General features: G+C 33.5%; 1 protein-coding gene across 6 annotated transcripts in view; it reads right to left on the minus strand.

Annotated features, from left to right (window-relative positions):
* Nucleotides 1-7,078, minus strand: part of LOC143226086 (uncharacterized) — a 61,554-nt gene extending 54,476 nt beyond the window's left edge. Inside the window, exons 1-3 of one of the 6 annotated variants that reach the window (XM_076456585.1) lie at nucleotides 5,911-6,045; nucleotides 5,100-5,194; nucleotides 4,204-4,462 (exon numbers count right to left, since the gene is read on the minus strand). The gene's annotated coding sequence lies outside the window, so the exon portion shown is untranslated. Of the gene's footprint in view, nucleotides 1-4,203; nucleotides 4,837-5,099; nucleotides 5,195-5,906 lie in introns of all 6 variants that reach the window. The other 5 variants (XM_076456581.1, XM_076456580.1, XM_076456582.1 and 2 more) reach the window with 5 other exon arrangements.
* Between the last annotated feature and the right edge of the window lie 1,973 nt (nucleotides 7,079-9,051).

Consider the following 9,051-nt stretch of genomic DNA (forward strand, 5'->3'; position numbering starts at 1 on the left):
CTATGAAGAGTTCCCTTGGAGATATTATATTATTTCACATATTGACATATTTTAACATAATGCATTGCAGAAGCAAAATACATGTCAGTACATCCTTTTCCATCTTGCGTGTCAATATGCACAAATAATTACAATTCAAAACCATGCTGGTGAGCTAACAAGCATTCCAAAAATTAGCAATTCATTCTGAGAGCACTTTGAGTTGTCTTAATGAATGTACATTTTCTTGACATTCAAATGATTCATTTTCATTTCCATCAAAACACTTGAGAAAAGTGAGATAACAGTAATACAATCCTGGTGTAAATCACCACTGGAAATATGATTGTAATATGAAATCCTGAAAGGTCCATCTGAATCATCTACAACAGGACAAGTATACACCATGGTTCGGAGTGAATGCTGTAGCATTGGAATAGAGTGCATCAGCATATACAACCGAGATAGAGTGGGGGACAATACCTTCCAAGACTCTGGGTAGGAGATATTGTTTACAGTCTTCAAACATTGCATTTCTTTCTCCTCCACCCAGTTGGGGCAAGAATAAAAGTGAGAGGTGTGTAAACCACTACAGTTAAGATAGTGTGGTTTCAGTTTGCACTCACAGGCACTGTGGTTTTTACCACCAGAATGAATAAATGTTAAAGAACCATGACATGCTGTCTTGAAATGACTGAACTGCTAACACTGGAAACACCTGAGAAGGTTGGGAATGTATAGCTGTACCTTACAGTTCAGATGAACAGCCTCAATTGACTGTGGCAGGTGGAATGATGATGTAAATGTCAAAATCAGAAAATTAGTAAGCAGCATAATTCTGTCTTTGTGAGTGGAGATTAAGCACACCACAAAAACACCTTGGTTGGTTGGTTTGGCATTTTAGGGTGCAAAGCAACTAAGCTATCTGTGCCAAACATCCAGTAAAAAGTTAAAATTTTTAAGTAATATTATTAAAATTCATAAAAGGAAATCAGGGTAAAACAAAACAAAGTTCAATTTTTGAATTAAAAACATAAAAAGCATTAAATCCAATTTTTATATCTAGTCTACAGCAGTAAGAGAAAACACTACAGTGATATAAGTTGTAAAGGTCTTTCTGAATTGTAATTACCATAACTCGCCAGGATAACTAACGGACAAGTTCAAAAATCAGCATTAGTTACCTGAAGTTGGGCTTTTCAGTCCTGGTTTTGAGTTATTTGATGTTATGGCTGATATCAGAAAGTAACAAGTTTTAAAAGACTTGTAGCAAAATTTTAATTATTATAACTTGCCAGGGTGACTAACAGGTAGTTCAAACATCAGCGTTAGTCATCTGAAGTCGGCCTTTCCAGTCGTGGTTTTGTATTATTTGACGTTACAGCCATTTTCTAATTTCAAATCGAACTAGATGTACTTTGATTCTTGAAAGGGAATCACATTAAAAAAGTGTCTAATGTATAAGTTAAAAAACTTAAATAGCATTAACAAGATTAATGGCCTTTAAAAAACTAAACACATTTCTAAGATGGATAGTGTCACCATCCTTGGGACAAAACATGTATAAAATGGTGCCATCATTGAGAGTTGTAACAGCAGCAAAACAGTAAAATGTGGCTTATTGCAATTGGAATGTTACACAGACAACATATTTGTGCATCAGTCTCAGATAAAAGAAAACAAGTTAAAAAACTGTGACCAAGGTATAGTCAAGTTAGGACTTCTTTCCAGTCCTTGAGGAAGCAGAATGGCTAAAGTCCAATAGAGGGTTTTATTTGGAAAAGCTTGTTTTCACATTGCTCACTTCAAGTTGACTGCCAACTGGCATGGAGCCAAGCCTTGAAGACCCTCTAACCCCTTTTTAATGCAAAATGAAAAACCTTGGTACAGAAATCAACTGTGATGATTACTGTTGAACAAAGTCATTCATTCATGGCTGTTCAACAAATATTTTGTTTTTCTCAATTTTACTTTTTTTTTTTTTTCTTCATGAATGGGGGTATCCACACTTAAAGTAAAAACATTTCAGTGTTCACTGTCCTTACCCACCATGTAGCCCCATGAGAGAATGCACTGCAATGCCAAACTAGGACACTGCAGCAATGCAAGGGTTTCATGAGTATTGTATTCATCCACCAGCATCAGACACAATGTCTATAACACCTGTTAAGAACATCCAACACTGGTACTTGGTTGACCCAAGCCAAAGTGAACCAGATGACTCTGGGAAGAGAGGACACCCCAAGGCCACCTGTCTACAAGAATTCAAGGCTAAAGTGGTGTTAGGACAATGCACCAGAATAATCTCCACCCCTTCACATGGGTGGATGTTCATGTCCCAGAAGAGGTAAACTGAAAGAACAAAGCCTTCTCTGGACAGTCCTATCGCCATGTACAGGAATCCACCTCGAGGGGTAAATGTCATGCCTGGCTGCACAATCATTTACCATGTAAGCATCAAAGTTATACTTTAAGAAATGTTTAAACTCTGTTAGCATTTTGCAGGATATTTGGTTTTCAGCTTCCACTGGAATTTGACCAACTCTTTGTTCCAAAACACCACCATTGTGACATAATATACCAAAGGCATTGTCAACATCCTTTTGTGTCTCTTGTCAAATGACGGCACATGATATCCTAGCTGTTGCATTCAAGAACCATTTCAGATAGTCACAATAAATGTACTCTACTTTCTGACAAGTAAAACAATGGATATTAACTGTTTTACCATCCACTTTAACCTTTTTTGTTCCTCAAGATGTAGCTTTCATGTTGATTTGTTCAATATGAATTCTACCCCTTTCATTGCAGCTCACCTGCAGTAATGCTAAACAAATTGTATTGTAGGTACAGTAAAACCTGTCGAAGGCAGAATTACATGGACGAAGTAAAATTTCCAACTCAGACAGTGAACACGCATTTTGCTAATTATAAATAATTTTTAACAGAACGTTGTACTTGCTTGACTTAAGGGAAGCAAGATGTTTGTGAATGAAGTTATTATACTGTTTATGCTATCTTTATTAGAATAAGAATAAAATAGACATTCAAATATACAAAAGTACACAAAATCTTAAATTTATTTGAAGAAAGTGTCCAATTTCAACTGTTTTGTTTTTTTAATGGGCTATCTCATGCAGTTAAAAAGAATGCCAATTCTCCGCCCTTTACATGTAGTTAATTTTCTTCTGTGATTTTTGCATACAATTTAATAGTGTTAATATAACTTAACACTTGCAATGAAGTTGGAATTTCTATTTCCTCACTATCTTTTCCATTTTGTTCATCTTCTGAATCTCTTACACTGTTACCATCTTGCAATTCTATTATAGATTTTAAATCAATTTCATCAGTTTCTGTTAAAACATTCTTGTCAACATTCATAAAACTTTCTACGTTCACAAAATCATCTAAATCAATCTTCTCAATCAGTTTGGATTTAACTAGAATCGTTATAACAAACAATTTTTCCACAATCTCCGCCATTATTAAGAATAAATCCACAGTTTTGAAAGCACTTTATTACACATTTGATTGAATGACTTAAAAATGCAATTGTATTTAACATGTCACTTTTCATGGTCATTTCAGATGTTCTCTTACAGTCGTCCATGTTTGCAGTAATATGCTGAAGCATCAATTTTCTGTATTTCAATTTTATACACTGTATAATTCCATTATATAGTGGCTGTAGAACTGATGTTGTACATGGAGGTAGCAAGACTAAACGAACATTTGAAAGTTGAACTTTTGGGTGACAAGTTGCATTATCAAGGAAAAGTAGAATATTCATATTTTCTTGTTCCATTCTTTTGTTTAATTTGTTCAAAAATTCCACAAATATAGCACTTGTCATTCATGCCTTATTATTTGCTTTCCATTCCACAGGAAGTTCATTCTTCCTTAAATTTTTGAAACAGTGTAGATTTTCACTTGTACCTATTACCCATGGTAAATTTTCCTGAAATTTTAAAATTAGGGAAGATAGGAATTTATTTTTTTTTGTGAGAATTATTCAAAGAGTAAAATTTTGCACTTAAAAAGATAAATATTCCTAAAAATCATGAATCTAATTTAACTACAAAAATAATGGCAGCAGAAAAAAGAACAGAATATATCAAACCAATACTTACTGTAGCAAAATGTCTGAGAATTTCATATTTTTAAAAAATTAACTACATAATAAATTAATATTTAATCAAAAAAAATGTATTCCCATCTTACTCAAGTTATAATCCAACTTATTGATAGATGAAGTAGGTGAAATATAGTCTTCCATCCTTGTTACATGGGTTCCACCATACAGAGGGCCTTTTATAAGAGAAATATTGAGATAATGCTGCAAAATGTTAATATTTCTGGCTTGTACAGGTTTTACTGTACTCTGAAACCCAGACTTCAATTGACATAAGTGCAATCTAGCTGTTTCAAAAGCTTCTTCTCTAATCTTCAATCCATCATTTACTTCTTTGAATGTCATTGACTGAAAGAGAAGTGCAAGTATAATTTTTCTGTAAATACGTTTCTTGGGCAGAGCTTTATTGAACGTCCTTGACAGATGAGAACAGTTTTGTATCAGATTTCTTATAATTGTCTTTCCTAATCAAATTCATAAGACTATCTGGATCTCCTTGGAATAACATGATACACAAAATCCTTAATACAGACATGCACAACAAATAATCAACTGTTCTTGTCAAGAGCACTGAAACTTGACTTCTGTCAAACATCTTCATTTGGAAAGTTTGACGTGACTTACCAATCTAAAAGTGTAAGCCACAAATGATAATTTTCACACCTTCAGGATTAATTTCACCTCACATTATATTAGTTATTGATGTCAAAATCTACCTTTTGCTGAAGAGATAAAGAAATAAAGACATTCAAAAATTAACTTTCTTGTCAGTACCAAGAAAATATCTCAATGTCAAGAATGCTGCCTATGCTATCATGATTCTACCAAAAGAATGAAATTTCAAAGAATAAATAAAAATAAGTTATTAATGATTCTTTGAATATTTTCTACTTTCAAAGAGTCTTCTAAACATATTTTAAATTAAAAATGCATTTATGATATGTGGTTATACTAGATAACACAAAACTATACTAGTTATATGTACTTTGCATATTTGAGAGCCACCATTCCAGTCATTTGTCATAAGTCAGCTGCCACAAACCACCATACAGTCTGTGGTGTGTTTGACAATATTCCTTCCTGAAACAAATAAAATGAAAAAGAAAAAATTACATTAACTCTGTGTAATAATAAAGAGAATGTGTAGATATCAGTAAATATAAACAACTCAATTTATACCCTTCTCATTTCATGCAACTTTTGTTTTTAAAAGACTTCAATAATTTGTTAAAGTGCATCAAAACTTCTCTTAGAGTAGATCCTCACAAATGCCACATATTACCGTTAATATATTACGTAAATGCTATTTACATAAAATGTTAGTTTGTGGTGTTCATCGTTCCGATGTTGAGACCAAAGTTTGACGTAAAAATAGATTCATCTTTAACATTATGGAATATCTTTCTGTTGTTATATCAGAGCTTAGATTATAAATTTACAATTGTATAACATTGTTATTTGTATTGTTCATACAAATTTCACAAAATAACACCCATGTTCAACAGTGATACAGCATAAATTTTGAACGTTGTCAACAAATCCAACGCTTTTTTTAATCACTTGCGATAGTCGCGCAAAACAGTGAGAAAAGGTTGATAACAAAATTTAGTAAAATATATAAGTAAAATAATTATAACTCGTTAACTAAACGTTACAACAGTCTAAAAAACAACAGACTAGTAGTGATACAGTAACTCATCGACGTTGTACCTCAAATTAAATTTAATATTCTACAATACATGTAACATAACAGTGTTACAGCTAAAAATAATCTGGAATTAACTCGACAAACCTACGAAACAAGAGTAGAAATCACTTAATCAAGTTAATGTTTGACTTCGAACCATTAATACACGATTCTATTAAATTAAAAAAAAAAAAATCTCTTTAACCCCTCAAACATTTGCTGAACCATTAATACTACTGTCCACTTTACGTACTAGTCCTCGATTGTTACAACTGATAACAACGCCCTCAGCATGATTTTCAGACACACAACTTTGAACTTTGAAATTAATCTGCATTTATTTATTTATTTTTATCCCCAGTTGCACACTGATAAGTCTGTGAATTCACATAATAGTAAAATTTGCGTTTCGATATCTGTGGTGAGTACAGCAGATAAAGCCCACTGTTTAGCCTTCTGATTAATTACAAAAAACAAATCACTTATTTTTTTTCAAATGAATTATTAAATAAAAGGAATTTATCGAGATCACACGAACCATAATATGTTAAAAGTTCAAATTCTACTGTAGGATAACCGAGTGTTTAATATTCAGAACAATTTCAATTTAAGTATGTTTGTATACCTCAAGAGCGCCTTATATACACAATACTAAACTGTCAAGTCAAAGATCCTCGTAGCTCAAACATAACAGACCAGAAGAAAGAGAACGAGCCAACAGCACGAATTGCCTTAAACAATCATTTTCAATCGAATAGCGGAGTTTGATTGTCTCCTTTACAAAACTACAATGCAATTCTTATTGAAATTTAAGTGCTAAGCGTGTGTAGTAAGTCACGTCTTGATTCCGAGATCTCAGATCCCTCCTAGATAATACATTATAATCATTAGGCCATGTTCAAACTGTCTCCAGTTTTCTAGACCTGGGAAAAAACTTTTGAAATATAGTGTTATAACTTCCAGAATACTGTCATGGGTAAGTTAACATTGTTTGTTTTGAATTTCGCGCAAAGCTGCATGACTATCATATACGTCAAGCAAGGGACGAAAAGAAATTCAACAAATTTCTAATCACCCCTAAATTAAAACCAAATACCTATCACGATTGGATTGTGTTACACACCGAAAATGTAACAGTTGTGACTGATTGATCGATTATATGAAATTAAGCACAAAGCTACACAATGGGTTATCTGTGCTCTGCCTGCAATGGGTATCGAAACGCAGTTTCTAGCAGCGTGAGTCCGCACACATGCTACGGTGCCATTTGGGGTTGTAAAAGTTGTGTATATGTTGACATAGGTGGTAATATGTAGTAAAATATACGTAATTTTAGAACTGATCTTACAGCATGTTAACTGTGTATTATAAAACAAAAGTAATAAAAAAGCTCCCTTGACGCTCTTAAGTGTTTTAAAGGACAAAAGTAGCAATCAATCTATTAAAGAAAATCTGCGCTGATTATTTCGTATATTATTTAATAATTATTCAAACAGATCAAACTACATTTTTATATACGAGAATTGTTTCCAACATAAACAAATGGTATTAAGCACAAAGGAAAGAGAGAACGCGCTAAATTAACGAAAATATATCTTAATTAACCCACGGAAATTTAGTAACAGTAAGCCAAATGCCTGTTAACGAAGTGAAGACTTTATCAAACCAAAAACTTCTACTAAGCGCATTTTCTTCCCTTTTAACATAGACTAAATACAACTGGGCCTTACTTTAAAAGAGAGTTTGCTTGTTTTGTACTTCGCGCAAAGCTAGTCCTCACCACCCACCGCCAACTCTTCGGTTACTCTTTTAGCAACGAATAACGAGATTTACCGTTATTTTATAACGCCCCAACGGCTGAAATGGCGAGTATATTTAGTGTAACGGAGACTTGAACTCGCAAACCTCAGATTACGAATACAATAAATTTAAATGAACTTTAACATAATTATTATTTTAAAATTGTTTGTAGTTAAAAAAGGTGAAAGAAGAATTAAATTGCAATGTTTCTGATAGAAAATGGAAAAGCATGAGGAAACTGAAAAATGACAACAGACCAATAAATTATGAAGAACTTGAAAAGATAGAGGTAAAATGGTTAATTAAAACTAGAAAATAGCAAGATGATGTGGTAACATTATTATTGGGCTATTTTAAATTATCTCGTAATAGTATTTTGACTGTCATCCCACGTGACGAGAACAAATTTCTTTCTTCCTTTAACGTTTCTACAAGTTTAAACACTGTCCTAGGCCTAATTATAAGTAGCCTTCCAACCATTCTGATAATTAACAATGCTAGGATTAATGCATCTCAGAACGTCTGTTAACCTTAAGATGACCTAAAAAAGGTCGAAACGTTATCCTCTGCCTTATTTTACTACAAGTGTTAATATCCATAGCAGCTGTCCTGGAATATAACATCACATTTTTGTATTATAAATCTATAGATTTACCGCTATTCCCAACATGGGCCATTGTGAACTAGGAATTTCCTAGGTGCACTTAATGTTTCGTAGCTCCTTCTAGTTAACAAACAAATTACAACTTCAAAAACAGAAGCGTCGCTAGGCGCTTGTACACGGGGTCCACGACCCGAATCTCCAGTTGATGGTTTTAAAAATGAAAATAGAAAAACATGCTCTGTATCATACTGAAAAACCCAAAATTTTCGCACCTATGGGCCTGAGCCCCTAGTCTTTTAAGAACCAAGCAACGCATCTGATTAAAAATATAGCTTATAACAGTAAGGAGTGAAAAAAATTAGAAAATATAAAGATTTAGAATGGTTAATTAAATATTTATTGTTGTTTTTATAATAATACATAATATACAAGTGTTAAACGCATTATTATTTTTTTTTATTGAATTTCGCGCAAAGCTACTCGAGGCCTATCTGCGCTAGCCGTCCCTAATTTAGTAGTGTAAGACTAGAGGGAAGGCAGCTAGTCATCACCACCCACCGCCCACTCTTGTGCTACTCTTTTACCAACGAATAGTGGGATTGATCGTTACTTATAACGCCCCCACGGCTGAAAGGGCGAGCATGTTTGGTGCGACGGGGATGCGAACCCGCGACAATCAGATTACAAGTCGCACTCCTTAACCCACTTGACCATGCCGGGCCTAACCTGTATAAAAGCCAGTGTGCGTCTCGTTACGCTTGATTTTCCGAAATAGTAGGAGTTATAAAAGCCAAAATGCACGTATCCAGATAAAGTAATCCGATTACAAAGACTACATTACGAATT

Source organism: Tachypleus tridentatus, chromosome 9, assembly GCF_004210375.1.
Source record: "Tachypleus tridentatus isolate NWPU-2018 chromosome 9, ASM421037v1, whole genome shotgun sequence".
Taxonomy (NCBI): Eukaryota; Metazoa; Arthropoda; class Merostomata; order Xiphosura; family Limulidae; genus Tachypleus; species Tachypleus tridentatus.